The sequence below is a fragment of the Scyliorhinus canicula genome, chromosome 1 (genome assembly GCF_902713615.1).
Source record: "Scyliorhinus canicula chromosome 1, sScyCan1.1, whole genome shotgun sequence".
Classification (NCBI taxonomy): domain Eukaryota; kingdom Metazoa; phylum Chordata; class Chondrichthyes; order Carcharhiniformes; family Scyliorhinidae; genus Scyliorhinus; species Scyliorhinus canicula.
The window spans coordinates 60,278,804-60,300,864 of NC_052146.1; the positions used below are offsets into that span (position 1 = coordinate 60,278,804).

At 46.3% G+C, this 22,061-nt stretch overlaps 1 protein-coding gene and 1 long non-coding RNA gene across 3 annotated transcripts in view; one reads left to right on the forward strand and one right to left on the reverse strand.

The window, feature by feature from the left end:
- The window catches only part of srrm4 (serine/arginine repetitive matrix 4), a 458,400-nt gene that overhangs the window by 331,841 nt on the left and 104,498 nt on the right, over positions 1–22,061 (forward strand). The window lies entirely within an intron of this gene.
- The window catches only part of LOC119962965, an 83,891-nt gene continuing 78,374 nt past the window's right edge, over positions 16,545–22,061 (reverse strand). The window contains exon 3 of the long non-coding RNA XR_005459997.1: positions 16,545–16,641. This is a non-coding gene — a long non-coding RNA (uncharacterized LOC119962965). The remainder of the gene's footprint in view (positions 16,642–22,061) is intronic.

Genomic DNA, 22,061 nt, shown 5'->3' on the forward strand with positions numbered 1-22,061 from the left:
GGAGGCGAGGCGTCATATCATTCAAGTCCTTTTGTATTATGTTGACCAGCGGACGATGGTCAGTTTCAACAGTGAACTGGGGAAGTCCAGATACATAGTCATGGAACTTCACGATACCTGTCAGAAGGCCGAGGCACTCCTTCTCAATTTGCGCGTAGCGCTGTTCCGTGGGGGTCATTGCCCATGATGCATTCGCAACGGGGGCCCATGACGAGGCCTCATCGCGTTGCAGAAGCACGGCTCCAATCCCAGACGGACTTGCATCCGTACAGATTTTAGTCTCTTTGTTCGGGTCGAATAAGGCCAGCACTGGGACCGTGGAAAGCTTGGCCTTCAGTTCCCTCCACTCGAGCTCGTGGGCAGGGAGCCACTGGAAGTCCGTTGTTTTACGAACCAGGTTTCTGAGGGCCGTGGTGTGCGAGGTGAGATTTGGAATAAACTTCCCAAGGAAATTCACCATGCCCAGGAACCGGAGGACCGCTTTCTTATCCTCGGGCGTTTTCATGGACGTGATCGCCGCAATCTTGTCCTCATGCGGCCGCACCCCTAAATGGGAGATATGATCACCCAGGAATTTAATGACCGACTGGCCGAAGGAGCATTTGGCCCTATTGAGGGGGAGGCCATGTTCGTGAATGCACTTGAAGACATGCTTGAGGCAGCTGATGTGTTACTGCGGGGTGGTGGACCAGATTATAATGTCGTCGACGTATACACGGACGCCTTCGATTCCCTCGATCATCTGTTCCATTATTCTATGGAATACTTCGGACGCTGAGATGATGCCAAATGGCATTCGGTTGTAGCAGTATCTGCCAAAGGGCATGTTGAATGTACACAGCTTTCTGCTCGATTCATCCAGCTGGATTTGCCAGAAGCCTTTTGAGGCGTCGAGTTTTGTGAAGAGTTTGGCGTGGGCCATTTCACATGTGAGTTCCACAAATTTTGGAATCGGGTAGTGCTCCCGCATGATATTCCGAGTAAGATCCTTAGGATCTATGCAGATCCTTAGCTCGCCGGACGGTTTCTTCACACAGACCATGGAACTCACCCAGTTGGTCGGTTACGTGACCCTGGATATGACCCCTTGGTCCTGGAGGTCCTGGAGCTGTTGCTTGAGGTGGTCCTTAAGGGGCGCTGGGACTCTGCGAGGTGCGTGGACCACAGGCGTGGCGTTGGGCTTGTGTAGAATCTTGTATGTATACGGGAGCATGCCCATGCCCTCGAAGATGTTGTGGTAGTGCTGCATGATGGAATCGGGTTGCGCCCTGAAGACGATGTCAGGAGAGGCAGATATGTCGCTGGGAGAGAGAGAGTGCACCCTCTGCACTAAGTTGAGCAGCTTGCATGCCTGCGCACTAAGTAAAGAGGCTTTCGAGGCGGCAACGATCTCAAAAGATAGGACAGCTGTGTGAGCACGGTGTGTCACCTCGAGTTGGCAGGATCCACTGGCAGCGATGGCATTCCCGTTGTAGTCAAGCAGGTGGCATGCAGATGGCAGGATGGCAGGCTGGACACAGAGGTTGCGAAGGTCAGACACAATGAGATTGGCGGAGGCGCCAGTGTCCAGGCGGAACCTCACAGGGGACCAGTTGACCGTAAGGGTGGCACACCATTCATCATCTGGATCGATGCTGTGTATTGGAATGGGTTGGGTGCTCCGCTTAGGAGACATCCTGTTCTTGGTTATGATGCCAACTTGGAAGGGGGCTTGAGGGTCATCGCTGTTAAAGTTGGCGGACAGGTCTGGAACAGGTTCGTTGATTGTAGGCTGAATGGCCTGGACATCCCTGCAGGGCTGGCTGGATCGCCTGAAAGTAGCAGGCTGGGTCGACCTGCATAAAGCAGCATAGTGGCCAAGTTTGCCACACTGCAGACAGCGTCAGGTCTTCGTGGGACATTGCCGCTTTAAGTAGGCGGAGCCACAGTTGCCGCACGCCGTTGCATCGGCACGTTTGTAGCGCCACCGCGCATGCACGGGACGATCCAGCGAGGTGTGCGCCTGTGCAGAACAGTCCTCGACGTCACCACGTTTGTTGCATGCCAGCGTGGGAGCCCGCGAAAAGCGCGCAAAATGACCGCCATCGTCCAGACTTAGGCCCGGGAGAGACTTTATAACTTGGACCCGTTCTGCTTCGTGGGGAGCTTGCCGCGCCGTTTCAGCGACCTGGATGTGGGAATATCGCGTGGAGGGGTATTCATGGAATACGCAGGTCTCTATGGCAGTGGACAGGGTGAGCTGTTTTACTTTAAGTAGCTGCTGGCGAAGGGGCTCCGACTGCACACCAAAAACTATCTGGTAACGGATCATGGAGTCAGAGGTGGACCCCGAGTTGCAGGACTGCGCAAGGACACGGAAGTGGATGATAAAGGACTGGAAAGGTTCGTCTTTACCCTGTAGGTGCTGCTGAAATACATATCGCTCGAAGCTCTCATTTACCTCAATTTCGCAGTGGCTGTCAAACTTTATGAGGACTGTCTTGAACTTTGATTTATCCTCCCCATCAGCGAAGGTGAGTGAGTTAAAGATGTGGAGGGCATGGTCACCGGCTGTGAAGAGGAAGAGAGCAATCTTTTGTGTGTCCGAGGCAGCTTCCAGGTCCATGGCCTAGAGGTACAGCTGGAAGCGCTGTTTAAAAATCTTCCAATTGGACCCCAGGTTCCCGGCAATACGGAGGGGCGGCGGCAGGCGAACGGTGTCCATACTGGAGGATGGCTGAGGACTGGTGGAAGGCTGATCACTGGTAGGTAGGTCTCAGAAGTGCTAACATCCCTCAGCTACTGGTACTATGAAGTGTTGGGCAGTGTAGACTTGTGAAGCTAACATATGCCACCAACATTGAAGAAGGTTCAACTCTATTTTATTAACTACTTATAAAATAATAGACATACGAGAACTGTGGGTTTAAACAATGCTAGTTTAACTAGAGACCTGTGCCTGTCCGAACCAGTTGAATCTCTCAGCACGTGGTGTGAGTCTGTACTAAACTTGATGAGCTCTTGTGCTTCTGAGGGGCAGCATCCAGAATGAGCGGGAAAAGTGATGCCCTCTGCCTTTATAGTGTGTGTGTTCTACCTGGTGATTGGCTGCAGTGTTTGTGCATGTTGATTGGTCCTAGTGTATGTCCATCATTATGTGCCGGCACCATGATATACTGGTGTATATTATGACACTACAGAGGATGCAACAGTCTCGGGCCCAATGCAAGTCGGCATACGACGGCCACGCCCTGGTCCCTGCTGACCGAGTTCGTGTTCAGCTACCTGACAGTGGCTGGTCTGCCACAGCTGTGGTGGTTAAACAAGTGGCCCCGAGGTAGTTCCTCGTTCGCATGCCTTTCTTCGGCGTAATAGGTGGGCACTGCGACGACTTCCATGCCGGCCACCTGACCGTGATGTCCCGCCGGTTTCCCAGGACGCGCCCTTCCACGAGGCCACCAATCTGCCAGTTATTCTACCGACCTCTACATTAGAGGCAGTTCCGCCCATTCAAATGCAGGCGGCCCCTGACCCACCCTTGAGGAGGTCAACCGGAATTTGTCGCCCGCCACAGAGACTGAATTTATAGACTGAATGTTACATTACCTTCTGATCTCATCGTTTACACATCTGTACATAATGTTTTTTTTCCTAATTTGTTATCTGCCTTCTATCTGCACAAGACACCTTCCCATGTAAATATGTTAGCATATTTTCTGTATATAGTCAGGCTCCTGTACACACACACTCATTATTTATTGACCTGCACACATTTTCTTTTTAAATGGGGGGGGAGATGTCACAATATACATTCAGGTATATGATGGTGCACAGACAGGCAGTGATTGACACACAGGATGACCAGTGAACACACAGAACACAGTAGCCAATCACCAGACAGGACACGACCACTATAAAGCCAGAGGGCACTAGTTTTCCCTCTCTCTCAGGATCCAGCCTCTGAGACAGTCAGAGCTCATGAGCAGCAACTAGAACATACACCATGTGGTAGTAAGATAGTCTGGTCAGTTAGCCTCAGGTCTCCAGTCAAGTCAGCAAAGTGTCAACCCACAGTTGAAGCATGAATGATAGTTAAGAGTTCAATAAAATTGAGTTGCATTTCTTCAAGTTTAGGAAGCCTGTCTCTCTCATCACTGCAGTAAACGTAGTCCTCGCAGACCCAGCTTACCCAACACATGAAACACCAGCACTCATCGGCAGCTTAGTGTGAGTCAATGGACGCGATCTACCGGCCACGTCCCGCCAGAACTGGGAAGAGATGCGGCCAGTGGATCCCAAGAGAGGCTATCTCCCGGGATTCATGACGGCCATTAAGCGTCGTGAGATCTAACCAGATCTTGCGAGACATCACGATCTGGATCACGCGCACAATGGGTGGGACACAGTCTCACACATCTACGTGAGTTTAGGAACCCTCTTAGCCGTGCTAACACCGGATCAATCAGCCACACAATCAGCCACACAACATCCATCGGCCTCACTGTGGGCCGCTCCAGGTGGGCGCTATTCTGTACTAGCCCCCACAAACGGGTGCCTAGGTGGCAGTGCCAACGTGCTTGCCTGCCACTTTTCCCGCACTGGGCACTGGGCTTGAGGATGCTCTGCCCATGTGAGGTGAGCTGCGGGGCATTCGATAACCCCTTGACGGTGAGTTGGGGCATTGGGGGGATCCAGGGATCATGTTGGGGGGGTTGAGTGATCTCTTCCTGCACTGAGGATCGCCGCTCAGCACAGGAAATGATGCGGATTGCAACCTCGGGGGGTGGGGGGTGTGCATTCCCTGCTGGGGCACTAAAAGAGTGTCGTTAGATAACGGGGCCGCTTCCGGCGCTACAAGTGCCAGGAATGACCCTGCTCTTCCTGCCCAGAATGGACCCTATTGTTTAAAATTAGATTGCACCCAATGTCTTCAAGTGAGGAAACCTAAAAATTGAGACTAGCCTAAATAAGTTTGATTCAGATAATATGCTAAGTGACACAAAATTCATATTTTATTTCTACTTTGTGCAATAAGTAGGCTCCTTACAATATTCACACCTAATCTGAGCAAATTTATAAAAAGGTCTATTCAATTTCACACAAGTCTTATTAAGTAGGATATTCAATACTACGAGTAATTAGGGTATGCATCTCAAACTCACACTTACGAACACAATTTTCTGATTGCAATTGTGGGTCATTTTTTTGGCAAATTAAGATCAATCTAGTGAATGCCGATTGTGTCTAACTCATTTATTTAGCTTGTATCACTGCAAACAGATTACTGCAAACAATTGTAGATAAATGTCCAAAAAATGGAAATGAGCAGGGAAGTAAATTCAGAAAATGTTACAGTCATTAATGAACCTTTAATATTCTGCAATTTTCAATATTGACTTAAGGAAGGCTCGGGAGGATAAATTAATTATAGACACCATTCACATTGAACGTGCAAAGATAGAATACATTGAAGAGAAAGATGTTGGTTAAATTTGGCAACCTATTCATGTCTGGCTTTGATAGCCTATCGGAGAGGACAGAATTTTAATTTGACAATGCTTTGAATATAAAATGCAACCAGACGGTAAAAAATTAAATTAATGGCTCAGCCTTCAAGTCGTGGCTACGTCAAGAACCAATTATATAGAAAGGTGATGTTTAACAAAAAAAACCTTTATTGCACAGCACTGTGTACTTTTGGACCCTCATTAGAGACACAAAAGATGATAAGATATAAGATTTTAATGAATCACATAGAATATTAAAGGGCATTCCAATCTGTGATCTTTCAGCTTTTATTAGCTAATCCTGCAGCAGCAATATGATATTATGATTAGTTGCCGGAGGTGTATGGAGGAGACACAGACAAAAATCCCATTAAAATTCTCATTGGGAACATCTGTTCCGAGGAGTTACGAATGATCTGCATGTAAAAATGTCATTATTGCTTGCATATTTTGAGCCTCGACAAGGGGGTCGCAACATACAGCAGGTCCTGCTGTGATTGAGGGTAAATATGTGTGTGAGGACATTGCCTAGTTCCATCTATTAACACAATGCTCTAATAATTACAGAGCCAAGAAAAGGCTTGGTGAATTAGATTCAGTGTGCATATTCTGTTCAGCTGAATTCATATACGTTCTACGTGTGTTTGACCAGTCTCAATCTGAATCCTAGTGTATGCGGTCTGAGAGCAAAATAAGGACGGTTAGTTTCTGTCTAGAACAGGTCATCAGCCTCTCATCAGAGGCTATAGCTTGAGAGACACCACTCTGCATCAAACACGGCTGACCAGGAACTCTCCCACTCTTACCACCTGCCATATCAGAAGGATACAAGCTGTTAATCAACCTATTTGGAACGTACCTTCTGTGGCCATCAAGTCCTGCAGTCAAACTCGAATTTGGAGCTTCTGGTTTAGAGGTAGGGACTGTTATAACTGCACCACAAGGCCTCCTCTTTCAACAGTAACTGGGACTGAATTAGCAAAGAGAGGTGTTCCTTTTTGAGGTTGGGACCAAGAAACGTTAGTATAAATTTTTGTCTTCACTGCTTGGGCTATAATCTGACAGAGTGGCTCACCCATCTTCTGTCAAACCCTGCGTGGCGCCCATGGAGCAACAAACAGATTTCCCTGACCACCAACAACTTATATTTATTTAGCTCTTTTAATGTAATAGAATGTCAGCCGCCCACACCTGGCCTCCTCTCCTAGCGCCGGCTTGGATCAGTTCTGATTCTCCATGGGCAGGAGCACAGGCTCCCGGCCACAGGGCAAGATCTCCTGGCTGTTCACACCAGCGGGATTTTCCAGTCGCGCCGATGGTGCACCCCCACCGTGGGTTTCCCGCTGGCGTGGGGTGGATTCAGTGAGGGATCCCATTGTCAGCGGCGGGAGCAGAAGATCTCGCCAGGGTCCAACGGTGAGCCGCCTCCCACTGCCAAAAAATACGTCGCCACGAGACGAGAGAATCTTTCCTACAGTCCCCGAGATCAAGGACGCACCTTCTAACCACCCACTTTGACACTAACCTTCCCCCATAGCCACTGATGCTCTGCTTCTGGAGTCGGTGGTCCCAACTCCATCTCGTACCCGAACACTGTCTCCGCCAAGCAAAGATTGTATATTAGGGCTCTCTTTACCAAGGTGGGTCCAGAGAGTTTGGAAATCTCCGAATTTGAACTATCTGCTCTGGTCACCAAAATCCTACCTAAAACTGTGGCTCTTTCTCAAAGCATGCTGCCCGAAGTGCTGAGTATTTCCAGCATTTTCTGTCTATGTGAGACCCTCAATCATTGTGTTAAACAAGAACAAAAAGATCTAAATCATGTCTGGTTGACCTTTTGGCCTGCTTCCCCTGCAAAACTTGAAGTTTTAAAATATTTAATATTATGTTCTTAATATTCAAAATTCCTTCAGAGAAACGGGACCTTGTTTGAAAATATTCTTCTTCATAGCATATATATTTTGGGGATATCATTCTCTCATTTTCCTGGTTATACAACAACTAATCTGCTAACCTCAAATTATTAAGATCCCATTTTGGGTCTATTACTATTTTCATAGCTCAATATATTCTAATCTAGTTGGCCAATATACAGCCATATTATTACATTGCTCCAAGGTCATTTATGAGGACATGCTGAATGGATGCATGAACTGTAAAGTTATTGAGGGGACAGAATCCGCATCCATCAATCTAGATTTAAATTGTTCGAAACGTGTTTTGTGCATGTATGGTAATTTGCAGCTTCTCTGAGCAGTAAGTGATGACAGCAGTTTCTAATACGTTGTTACAGGAAGAAACTGCACAGACATTTTATCAAAATACATTAAAATGATCATTTGATCCAATAGCTCCAATATTATGTCCTAAGAGAAAGCTGCCCAAATCCTAGAATCAAAATGAATAATCCTGAGCAGTAATGAGCAACCGAGGCTAGTGAGTGGGGCGCGTGAGTGGCCTTCGTTCATCTGAGTGGGAAGCAAGATTAAAATCAGGCTTGTTCACTAACCATGGCCCCATGAATAAGATTAAATGCATTTAATACATACTAAATATTTTATAATGAGTTACAGAAAATGTTTAATCATTTACGTATTAATAGAACCGTCATCAACTTCAAATGGTAATAACAAAATAAATATTTGCACTTTGGAAACAAAGGGAGTGCACGGCTCTCAAAGTCAATGTTGTGTGTAATCAGCACATATCTCACTTCACTTGAAAATCACTTCAATCATACTGGTCGGAAAAAACCTACACAGCCAGAAACCAAAGTAATGTGGTAACCCTGCATGTGGGCAATGGTCAACAAAATGTGGTGCCACACTCAGAACCCAGATGGACCGGATGTGACTACTGGGCCACAGGCTGCCCATCACTGATTTTGAGTCTAAACTTTAAATTGTAATGCCCAAAGCCGACGCTCCTGCCCTCTTTTTCATAAGAACTATTGTGGAGAATTACTTTGTGGTTAGACATTGCATGGAGATAGTCAAACTCTATCGTCAATTTGCGGAACAATCCACTGAAATTGAGGGGAAGCAACATAACTTTTGTATTGAAGCCAAAATACTACATTGAGTTTCAAAGCACCAGAGGATAATATAGCACTCACCCGATCGAATCTGCACTGGTACTTTGGCAGTCTTGCAATGGTCATTCCTCTTCTCTGCCTCGAAATTGCTACAATTCTTTCCCTTCGGGCATGATTCAGCGACCGTGTTTGCTCAGCGCCGGCCCAGGCGTGCCAGGTGAATAGCGAGAGAGAACCAAATTGAGATCCGTGCCAGGCGCGAACCATTTTGTAATTCACCCGGATGCTCCCAACGGAGAGTTCCAGATCACGCCCAAAAATGGCCTCCCTAATGTTCCCAGCAGAGGCCTGGGGTCCAGGCGTTCCTGATGTGGCCAGGGATGAGTGTGCAGAGCAAGATTTGCCAGCACAATTGGCTCACTGGATGGCACTCTGAGAGACGGCGGGACAGTCATGGTAAGGGAGGGGGAATCTTGGGGGATTTGAAGGTCCTGGAATGGAAGCTCTAACTGATTGTCGGTTTCACTCTCCTTCTCCAATTCCTTCCAAATGTAACAACCTTTGCTGTTGTTGATCTGCCCAGAGGCCACCCTCAAGTTTCTTATAGTGCCAGCGGGTTCTGAGGAACAACCTTGAAGATCGGATCTGGAGAGGCTGTGAGCCAGTGGACTTTGGCGAGGGGCGCGGGGTTTGGGAATTTGAGGGGTGGCAGGTGGAGCTGATGCCAGGCGAGAGGTGGCAACTTATCTTTGCAACTCATTGGAGGCCATTGGTCTTCTACCAACATTGGAAGGTGGTCCTCCTTGTCATGCTGCCTGTACTGCCAGCTGCTGTCACTGCCTCACAGGTGGCATTGTTCACCCTGCTGTTGGTTCCCCGAACAGGATTCTCCACCTCGCATCCACAGCATTGAGAAGCCTGACCAGGTCGTCAACCTCAATGTGAGGAGCAGGTCTGCGGGCTGCCATGCTTGTGTGTTGACTGGGAGTGAGTGGTGAGGAAACGTTTAAAAGCAGCTTCCCCTTGTTAGCGGCGAGCTGCTGAGGTACTAGTCTACCGAATCAGACAGTGAGGGAGCCAGTGATGTCAGGAATCTCATGAGGGCTCATCTTTGGCACTAAGTGCCGTTGAATACAGGCAACGGTCTCGCCAACGCGGCTGTTGCAAAACACAACGCCAAATGTGCCCGAACCGGACTTTAACTTTCATCTGCTGAATCGTGCCCTTCAAGTATTTGTGCAATTCCCTTTTGTAAGCTACTGTTGAATTTGGGTCTTCCACCCATCAAGCAAGATCACTGCAGCCCGCTGCTTCATGTCATCTCTGGTTCTTGTGCCAATCACCTTGAAGCAGTGCCCTCTGGATACAAACTCTTCTGTCATTCCACACAATGACTTCTTGTCCATTGCACCAAAACAGTGCATGCTTATGAACACCACTGTCAATCTCCTCTTAATTGCCTCTCTCCCAAGAAGAACACTCTCAGCTTCTACAGATTCTCCACGGAGCTGAAGTCCCTCATTCTATTCCCTCCTCTAAGGCCTGCGCATTGTCCTTGTGTTGGGCCCAGAATCAAACCTGATACTCTAGTTGAGGCTGAACCAGTGCTTAATAAAGGTGCAGCATAACTTGTTTGCTTTTGAATTCTATGAATCACATCTTACTCGGGGCTGTGGAAAACTCGACCTGCTCACTTTTGTGGTTTGCAAACTGCATATCTGATCCATGTGTGATCATTTTGGTCCTTTCAGACCAAGGTTGGATTCACAGTGCAGCTTGTGAGCTGGGATGGAGCATATGAGGTATCCGGGTGTGGTGGCAGGCTGATTAGAAGACCTGCATTTATTTCTGTGGCAGAATGGTCCCTTTAAAGGGAGATCCTTTGTGGGCCATGTGACCCACCCGGAGCCTAGGGGGACAGAGTGGGTGAAGGTTACCTTATCAGTTGTTTCGGCTTCGACCTGGTTGTCAGAGTTAGCTTGGGAGTCGAGGGAACAAGACCTGTGTAGTAGTTGTACTGTTCTCTATGTACAGTTCTTCTTAGTTAAATAAATCGCCGTTGTTATTTATCACTGCCTCGTCGCTTGCCTCGCAATAGAACAGCTCCCCCACTCAGTATCGCATCTCCAAAGAGGGCTTAAAGGCCCTGTAAGCCTCATGTCTCACCTCCCCCAACCCACCATGCATCTCTATGATCCCTCAAATTGTCCATGCCACTCTATGCCAGCTCTATTCCTCCCATGCAGGACTATCATAGAAGCACAGAATTTACAGTGCAGAAGGAGGCCATTCGGCCCATCGAGTCTGCACCAGCTCTTGGAAAGAGTCCACTACCCAACCCCACATCTCCACCCTATCCCCATAACCCAGTAACCCCACCCAACACTAAGGGCAATTTTGGACACTAAGGGCAATTTAGCATGGCCAATCCACCTAACCTGCACATCTTTGGACTGTGGGAGGAAACTGGAGCACCCGGAGGAAACCCATGCACACATGGGGAGAAGGTGCAGACTCCGCACAGACAGTGACCCAAGCCGGGAATCGAACCTGGGACCCTGGAGCTGTGAAGTAATTGTGCTAAGCACTATGCTACCATGCTGCTAGGGGCTGGTTTAGGACACTGAGCTAAATTGCTGGCTTTTAAAGCAGACCAAGGCAGGCCAGCAGCACGGTTCAATTCCTGTACCAGCCTCCCCGAACAGGCGCTGGAATGTGGCGACTAGGGGCTTTTCACAGTAACTTAATTGAAGCCTACTCGTGACAATGAGCGATTTTCAGTTTCATTTCATTTCATATTATCACTGGCATAGTAACCCAGAGGTTCAGGGTAATGCTTTGAAGACTCAGGTTCAAATCCCACCATGGCAGATGATGAAATTTTAATTCAATGAATATAATTGAATAGAATGATAGACTCCCTACAATGCAGAAGGAAGCCATTCGGTCCATCGACTCTACACCGCGCCTCTGAAAGAGCATCCTGTCCAGGCCCACTCCCCCACGCTATCCCTGCAACCCAATAACCTCACCTCACCTTTGGACACTAAGGGACAATTAAGCAAGGCCAATGTACCTAACCTGCATATCTTTGGACTGTGGGAGGAAACCGGAACATCCGTGGGAAATCCATGCAGACACAGGAGAATGTGCAAACTCCACACAGTCACACAAGGTCAGAATTGAAATTGAGTCCTTGGCGCTGTGAGGCAGCAGTCCTAACTACTGTGCCACCATGCTGCCCCCTGGAATTAAAAGTCTAATGATGACCATGAAACCATTGTTGATTGTTGCAAATACCCACCTGCTTTACAAATGTCCTTTAGGGAAGGAAATCTCTCATCCTTACCTGCTCTGGCCTACACGTGACTCCAGATAAAATGCAATGTGGTTGATTCAGGAATGCCCCCTCAAGGGAAATTAGGGATGGGCAACAAATGCTTACCCACATCCGATGAAAGATTTTTTTTTAAGTGTCCTCCCGCGCACTCACTCAGTACAGTCTCAGATAATATGGGAGGGGGAGGGGCGGACTCTCTCACCATCTAATACAGGCTTTCACAGAAATTATACTGAGAAAAACACTTCTTTATTCATTGGATGTGCATGTCGCTGGCTCGACCAGCATTTCAGAGTCAAACATGCGGCACAGTGGTTAGCACTGCAGCCTACGGCGCCGAGGACCAGGGTTTGAATCCCGGCCCTGTGGAGTTTGCACATCCTCCCCGTGTCTGCGTGGGTTTCACCCCCGCAACCCAAAGATGTGCAGGTTAGGTAGATTGGTCACTCTAAATTGCCCATTAATTGGAAAAACATAATTGGGTACTCTAAAATATAGTCAACCACATCACTGTGGGTCTGAAGTCACATGTAGGCCCGACCAGGTAAGGATGACAGATTTCTTTCCCTCAAGGACATTAGTAAACCAGATGGGTTTTTACAACAATCAACAATGGTCATTAGACTTTTAATTCCAGGTTTTTATTGAATTCAATTCCACCATCTGCCGTGGTGGGATTCGAACCTGGATCCCCAGAGCATTACACTGGGTCTATGGATTACTAGTCCAGTGACAATACCACGATTGCACCGCCTCCCCATATGCATTCTGCCTTGTGAAAGAAACCTTGTAATACGTGTAATCCAACTAGCTTGAATCAATAAACCAGAGACCACATCAGATAGATCATCTGTTATCACAACTTCTTGAAACTATCATTCATTCTCAGATGAATGGGGCACCTATTGTGCTGAAACTCATTTGCACTTGAAACTCAGCCAGATGTTGATAATCCACAGCTGTCCAAACAATAGGTTGCTCTCTGGGAGGGAAAGAACAGGAGGCATTCATTTCAATTTCACAGCAACTACCTGTCGATCAATGTAAAGAAGCAGATGGTTCGATATTTTTTAAGAAATCTTTCAAGAAACATAACCTTTTTTTTCATCAGTCGGAGTCATTTAAATCACAACAGAAAAGGTTGACTCGGCGTTTTGTAACATTTTCACTCCATTAAGGTGCTTCCCAGGTTTGATTCCCGGCTTGGGTCACTGTCTGTGCAGAGTCTCCAAGTTCTCCCCGTGTCTATGTGGGTTTCCTCCAGGTGCTCCGGTTTCCTCCCACAAGTCCCGAAAGATATGCTGTTAGGTAATATGGACATTCTGAATTCTCCCTCTGTGTACCCGAAGAGGCGCCGGAGTGTGGCGACTCGGGACTTTTCACAGTAACTTCATTGCAGTGTTAATGTAAGCCTACTTGTGACAATAAAGACTATTATTATTTTTATTGGAAAATGAACATATGAATTACTTGCAGAAGTAGGCCACTCATCCCTCTAGTCTGTTCTCCCATTCAATAACTCATGGCTGATAGGATTGTAACCTGAACTCCTGCCTCCCCTGCCCCGATAACCATTCACCCCCTTGCTTCTCAAGAATCTATCTAGCTCTGCCTTAAAAATATTCAAAGATACAGAGTCCACCACCTTTTGAGGAAGAGCGTCCCTAAGTCTCATGCCCTGTGGCACAGTGGTAAGCACTGCTGCCACACAGCACCAGGGACATGGGTTTGATTCCTGCCTTGGGTTGATTTGATTTGATTTATTATTGTCACATGTATTAGTATACAGTGAAAAGTATTGTTTCTTGCATGCTGTACAAACAATGCATACCGTACATAGGGAAGGAAGGAGAGACTGCAGAATATAATGTTACAGTTATAGCAAGGTGTAGAGAAAAGATCAACTTAATACGAGGGAGGTCAATTCAAAAGTCTGATGGCAGTATGGAAGAAGCTGTTCTTGAGTCGGTTGGTATGTGACCTCAAACTTTGGTATCTTTTTCCTGACGGAAGGAGGTGGAAGAGAGTATGTCCGGGGTGTGTGGGGTCCTTAATTATGCTGGCGGCCTTTCTGAGGCAGCGCGAATTATAGATAGAGTCAATGGATGGGAGGCTGGTTTGCGTGATGGACTGGGCTACATTCACAACCTTTTGTAGTTTCCTGCGGTCTTGGGCAGAGCAGGCTCCATACCAAGCTGTGATACAACCAGAAAGAATGCTTTCTATGGTGCATCTGTAGAAGTTGGTGAGTGTCGTAGCTGACATGCCAAATTTCCTTAGCCTTCTGAGAAAGTAGAGTCGTTGGTGGGCTTTCTTAACTATAGTGTCGGCATGGGGGGACCTGGACAGGCTGTTGGCGATCTGTACATCTAAAAACTTGAAGCTCTCGACCCTTTCTACTTCGTTCCCATTGATGTAGACAGGGGCATGTTCTCCACTACGCTTCCTGAAGTCGATGACAATCTCCTTCGTTTGGTTGACATTGAGGGAGAAATTATTGTCGTTGCACCAGTTCACCAGATTCTCTATCTCATTCCTATACTCTGTCTCGTCATTGTTTGAAATCCGACCCACTATGGTGGTGTCATCAGTAAATTTGAAAATCGAGTTGTAGGGGAAATTGGCCACACAGTCATCGGTGTATAAGGAGTATAGTAGAGGGCTGAGGACACAGCCTTGTGGGGCACCAGTGTTGAGGATGATCATGGAGGATGTGTTGTTGCCTATCTTTACTGATTGTGGCCTGTGGGTTCGAAAGTTAGAAAGTTCAGGAAAGCTCACTTTGTCAATGAGCACTGCGGGGCTCATTGACGAAGGCTGACTGAGTCTTCTGCTGTCATTAGGATTGGACAGCCGCTTCATTAGAACCATAGAACCATAGAAAAGTTACAGCACAGAAGGAGTCCATCTGGCCCATCATGACCATGCAACCCAAGGACACCCAGATGCCCTTTTAAACCCACCTTTCTGTAATGGGGCCAAAGCCCTGTAGCTTACAGAAATTAAGGTGCAGATCCAGGTACTTTTAAAAAAAAGTTTAGGGTCTCTGCCTCCACCACCGACTAGAGAAGTGTATTCCAGACACCCACTACCCTCTGCGTTAAAAGGTTCTTCCTCATGTCCCCGCTGCACCTTCTGCCACTTATCTTAAATCTATATCGCCTGGTTCTAGAATTCTCCATCAAGGGAAACAATTTTATCCTGTCCACTCTTTTCCCTTCATGATTTTGTACACCTTGATCAAGTCATCCCTCAGCCTTCTTTGTTCCAAAGAAAATAACCTCAACCGATCCAATCTCTCCTCGTAGCGATTCTTTTCTAATCATCATAGAATTTACAGTGCAGAAGGAGGCCATTCAGCCCATCGAGTCTGCACCGGCTCTTGGAAAGAGCACCCTACCCAAGGTCAACAACTCCACCCTATCCCCATAACCCAGTAACCCCACCCTATCCCCATAACCCAGTAACCCCACCCAACACGAAGGGCAATTTATCATGGCCAATCCACCTAACCTGTACATCTTTGGACTGTGGAAGGAAACCGGAGCACCCGGAGGAAACCCACGCACACAAGGGGAGGATGTGCAGACTCCGCACAGACAGTGACCCAAGCCGGAATCGAACCTGGGACCCTGGAGCTGTGAAGCAATTGTGCTATCCACAATGCTACCGTGCTACCCGCGGTAACTAATCCTGGCAACATTCTTGTAAACCTCCTCTGCACTCTCTCCAGAGCAATAATGTCCTTCCTGTAATGTGGTGACCAGAATGGGTGGCACAGTGGCACAGTAGTTAGCAATGCTGCCTCACAGCACCAGGGACCTGGGTTCGATTCTGACCTTGGGTGACTGTGTGAGGTTTAAACGTTCTCCCCGTGTCTGCATGGGCTTCCTCCAAGTGCTCCAGTTTCCTCCCACAGTCTAAGGATGTGTCAATTAGGTGTATTGGCCATGCTAAATTGCCCCTGATTATCCAAAACTGTGCAGGTTCAGTGGTGTTATGGGAATAGAGTTGTGCAGACTCGATGTGCCAGATAACCTCTTTCTCAACTTTAGGGATGCTATGATTCTAAGCTGTGTGCAGGTGTACACCCAGAAGAACTGGAGACAAGGCACAACATAAGATCACTGAACGAGAAAGTTAAAGTACCGAAAATATAGGTAACAACAAATAGTTGCTGTATAAGGAGCAAGGAACGAGTGTAGAGGAGCGATAGTTGCAGTACATCAGCAAGCAGTATGACGATGAAAGACAGACATGAATTGGCACTATTAGAGGAAGGCGAAGGGCCAGATGTAAATTGAGGGAGGAGTCGTTTCAGCAATCAAAAGATGAAAGCAAGCAAAGCAGCTGGAGAAGATGCAGCACCAACGGAATGCCTGAAATCCCTCAATGATGTAAACATTAGGATACAAACAGACAGCTGCAACATTTACAGAGCAGAATTCCTACCTTGAGGATATTATGCAGAGAGCGTAAAGTGCCAAAGAAAGCAAAAGCCCAGGAACGTTCAGAGCACAGGACAATAAACCTCATTACCCATGTGATGAAAATCATTCTGATAATCATTTTGAAAACAAATAGCAGTCCATAGAAACAGACCCTTACCTGATCTGGCCTCCGAGTGACTTCAGATCCACAGCAATGTGGCTGGCTCTCAAATGTTCTCTGAAATGGAGGGCAGTTATGGATGGCCAATAAATGCTGGCCCAGCCAGCAGTGCCCACATCCCATAAAATGAATAAAAGAAAAGATCGGTGATAACCAGTCAGGATTCAGACCTAAGAAAGTAATGAAAGAGAAAATCGTCACTGAAAGATACCTGGAATTGCAAAAACAGTGTCTGCACATGTTATAGACAATGAGATTGCATTTGATAGAGTCTGCCATCAGAAACAAAATGGTGTATGTTGACGAACTAGAAATTGACAGAAAAAAATAAAAAGCATAATTCAAAATCTATATCGGAATGAAGCAATCGAGGTCAGAGTTCATAGTGGCTTGTCTGACAACTTCCCAGTCAAAAGAGTGAGCCAGGGAAGTTTCATGTCTCCAGGCTGGTCAACCTGTGCACTGAAGCTATCTTCAGAGATATAGAAGACCTGCCAGGTTACAATAATGGTGGAGTTGGGGGGAGGTTGGGGGCGGTGGTGCAGGGAGGATGGCATTGAATGTCAACAACTTGAGGTATGCAAATAGCTCTGCAGCATCAGATGCTCTGAAGGAAATTGCAAATAAAGTGGAAGCAAGTGGGGAACATGGATTGAAAATGAATATGGAGCAGACAAAGGCAATAAGCAGAGTTCTATCCCTGGAAGTGAAAATTGAAGTTAAAGACAACTCCTGGAATAAGAGAAAAGATTCATATACCTTGGGCAGATTATCACAGATGATGGGGTATGTCACTGTGAAACCCGAAGGAGAATTGAGATAACCAAGACCAGCTTTGTCAGAAGGAAGGACGCACTAACATCAAAGAAACTGAACCTGAATCCTATGTTGCGGTGTTACATTTAGTTATCTATGCTACAGGTCCCTGAGGCATGGACAGAGATGATTGATAAGCTGAATACATTTGAGGCGTGGGCATATCGGAGGAGCTCCGCTCATCCTACAGACACAAAAAGTAATGAGGAAGTGCTTAAAATAGTTGGAGAAAAGACACTAAATTAGTGCATAACATTAAAGGGAGAAAGATGCACACCTTGGTCACATCTTCAAAACAGATGGTAGACAGAGACAGTCATGGAAGAGAAGATCAATGGGACACACAGGAGGGTGAAGCGGAGGAGAAAATTGGTGACAGATAGAATGGATGCAGCTGGCTGGTGTGGAGTGTGTACGTGTAGCACAGGATCGACAGAGATGCAGATCCAAGACAGTCAAGCTTCGGGGAAGATGACACCAATGGATGAACAACTACCTCAATCTCTCTGTCCCTGCACTCTCTTTAGAATCATACCCCTTCATACACCTTACTTTATATTGTAGCTCCTCAATATTCTACCAAAATCTATCACTTCACACTTTTCCACATTAAATTTAATCTGCCATGTGCCTAATTCACCAATCTATCGATTCCCTCGTGAAGTCTGATACTATCCTTCTCATTGTTCACTCCATTTCTAGGATTTACGTCATCCACAAACTTTCTAATAGGTTACTTATAGGTTAAAAAGACACGTACACCCACATACATACATATACACGCACATACACAATGCTCATATATATCCACACACGAACACACAAAAATGCACAAACAGCCATACAAACACCAACAGAAAAATACACTTCCAAGGTTCCTGTTAAGCCACCGTAACTTGGAAGATATCTCCATTCCTTCATAATCCCGAGGGCAAAATCTCGGAACTTCCTACGAGCAATACTGCAGGACTACCTGTAACGCATAGGCTGCTCACCACTATCTTCTCATAAATGCATAGAACCATAGAATGGACACAGCACAGATGGAGGTATGTCCCGTCTGTGCCAGCTATCGGCAAGAACTCAGCTGGTTCCATTCCTTGCCCTTTACCCTGTATTTTCCTTTCTCTTCAGGTGCATATTCAATTTCCTTTTGAAATCCACAATGAAATCTGCCTCCACCATACCCGAAGCAGTGCATTCCAGGTCCTAACCACTCGATGCATACAAAAAGGTTTTCACAATTGATTCCTTTGCCAATCACCTTAACTCAGTGTCTTTGGTTCTCAACCTTTCTGCCAATGGGAACAGTTGCTATCTGTCGAGATGCCTTGTGATTTTGAACACCTCTACCAACCTTCCCTCTCTAAGGGGAACAGCCCCAGTTTCTCCTGTCTATCCTCAGAACTGATGTCTCCCATCACTGGAACCATTCCGGTTAATCTATTCTGCACTCTCTCTAAAGCTTTCACATCCCTCCTAACACACGGCACCCAGAATTGTATACCCTGCTCTGAACAAGAGTTCACAGTTATCCAGTGGAGACTGAAGCTGAGATAACCAGCAGACACTGTGTTCACTGCAGAAACACAAGAGGCACAACAGGAACTTGTCAATAAAGTGAGAGCAAAGTGTGAGGAACATGGATTAAGAATAAATATGAAGAAGTTGAAGAAAATGGTGAAAAACAGAGACCTAACCTGGGAAGTTAAAATTGAAGTAAATAGACAGGTCCCGGAATAAGTAAGTGAAAAGTTCACATTCTTTAAGCAGATTATCAAGGTTCAGCATAACCTCCTTGCTTTTATATTGTATGGGAATGGGAGGCGGGGGTGATTCTGCACTCCCGTTTTCAGAGCGCAGGATTAACAGTGGGAGCAGGAAATACCACCAGAGTCCCAAAACTCAGTGGGATTTCCTATTCCGATTAGCCCTCGCCCCTGCCAACGATGTAATGGGAATTCTGACGTTGAATGTATTTGAGTATAGTTAAATATAATAAGCAGGCCTTAATGCCTGATAGGCCCCTCCCGCATCCCTCCATTAGATTTTTCATTCACGTCAGCATACCCTCGTGTCACATCTCCCGCTGTGTGCACCTAGTGAGCAGAACCCGCCAGAAGAGTCCAAGTGAGTGCTGTCTCGGGGGGTTGCAAACCCTATCTTTAAAAATGGCTGCTCGCAGTACTGATATCAGTACTGGAAGGGTGTGGGCAGGATTAAAATTCAGGCCTGCTGCCCCTAGAATTAGTATAGAGGCTGCTAGTCAAAAGGCCTACCTCTGCATACCAGGACTCTTGAATTTAGTTTTTCTTAAATTATTAAAACAGCTCTCCAACACTCACCCCCCATCTCCTCACACACTTCCCATGTCCCATTCATGTCAACCTCATGCCCTGCTCATCCCTCATTGCTTCTCATACCCCCATTCACAGTAACTTCATTGCAGTGTTAATGTAAGCTTACTTGTGACAATAATAATAATGATTAAGATGCCTGCTACAACCCTCAAAGACCCCTCATATCCCATGCCTCTCCATTCATCTCCATGACCCTTTATAGCCCCAATGTCAAACTAATACCCCTCCCCATCCACCATCCTTTGTCCGTATCCCCTCCAGGCCATTGCGCCTAGTATGGCAAGCCTCAGGGGCCATGCAGACTTAAAATAAAATTATGTATCTATAATGATGCCACTACTTTAAAACAAATGCTCTCATTGACAAAAAAAATAATGCATTGAAATTCATTCAACTAATCTGCTTCTAAAACAAACATTTCTATCCTATAACCACTTGGAGCTGTTAATCAAACCGATCATTTAACAAACAATGCTGGATTATAAAATTAGTCCTATTGTGCCCATCAGGTTTAATGTCAATGAACAAAGTGAAATATCAAGCACTGTTTTTTAATCTTCGCACTTTAAAAAAAATTAGGATTACACTGCTTGACAGCTTTGAAAGTTCCAATACATTTGACAGTTCTTTGACAGTTTGACAATTCTTCAATAGCTTTGACATATCTTTGTCAGCATTGTTTGACAAGTTGGCATGTGTTTGATAGTTCCATTGAATTTATACATTTGTTGTGCACAGTCATGTCTACTTTTAACAATTCCAAAGAGTGCCTTACCTATGGCAAATGATGCCTGACCTCTCCCATGGATTATACAAAAATTGGTACCTTGCCATTCTGAAGGGATATCCTATCTATCCAAACAAATCCAAGAAGTTCAGATCAGCTTTTACCTGGTCTAATCTGCAAATGTCGGATTTCGCACACCTGGCCTACCAAAATCCCATACGTGAAGGAAGCTCTTTTTGCGATCAGAGACCAGTTGCACATTGAGGGGGAGGGAGCCGTTCCAATTGATGGACCTCACTGGCCGGTCACTGTGTGCCTTGTGGCCACATGGGTGCAATCAATGATGCCCTGTACGTGGTGGATCCAGCAATGAGGATGAAACACAATGCTCTCTATTCCTGTGAGGCTGAGTCTGTCATTAAATCAACGTGCGGTCCAGCTCCGGCAAAGAGGTCGTTAGTGACCAGTGAGGATGAGGTGGTGTGCAGCTATTTTTTCAGATGCCACTAAGCTCCACAGCTGACCCTTGTAGGAGCCAGAATTGAAGAGGTTCAAAGCCACCATGGCTTTGATGGGCACTGACACAGCATGGCAACTAGGGCTACAAGATGCAAGGTCTTCATGCTTGAGGGCACGAATGTGAATGACCAGCTGCCTGGAGAGTTGTAGTCTTTGCTGGTAGATCCTGTATTCAATGGCCCTCTTGCCCCTTCTTCCTCTGTCATGCTTTCCTGATGGCTAAGGTTGTGCCCTTCCCATGGATAATGCTGTCCCTCAATGCCACTGGGCTACAAATCTGACAGTTGTGCCACTGCTGCCAGCTGCAGACTTCCTTTTGGGGAGGTGGCCACCCAATTATTCTTGGCAGCCTTGCTTCAGGCCCTTCTTCCTGCCAACCCCATCACCCCAATCCAATTATCTCCATTTCTGCTGAGGGTTGCTCCAAAAATGCAGCCGCAAATTTCTGCTCCCAAACTGTTTCTTATCAGGATTTTGGAATTATAACAGAGGAGGATTGGAAAGCAACTGTCAGATCGATTTAATCTACAATGCACAATGTTTTTTTCAGGAAGTGGATGCATTTTGATATTAGGTCAGGAAGGATAAAATTCGACAATAAGCACCAGCTCTGCCTCGCTGTGAAATGACCACCACATGTTGTGAACGATGACCAGTGGAATAGAGAGTGAAAAATGAATCATAATTCTCATGAGAAGAACAGTGAAAATATAAAATGAAAGCAAACCAGTATTGCTTGTTGCATCTGCTATAAAACGAAGAGTTTACAAAATGGCTGGTATTGATCTGATAAAACTGGAAATATTTTAAAGGCAACGCTTCTGTAATGAAATGAAATGAAAATCGCTTATTGTCATGAGTAGGCTTCAATGAAGTTACTGTGAAAAGCCCCTAGTCGCCACATTCCGGCGCCTGTTCGGGGAGGCTGGTACACAAATTGAACCGTGCTGCTGGCCTGCCTTGGTCTGCTTTAAAAGCCAGCGATTTAGCCCAGTGTGCTAAACCAGCCACTTTGTCTTTTCTTTGTCTCACCATTCATCCCAAAACCCAAATAAGTTACTGCATGCACCAGTAATTGCAGCATTCACATAACACTGCTGGAATTTTACCACACAGGGTCAACTCAATGGGTGGAACCTTCTGCCCCTGTCAAAGGTGAGGAAGGAGT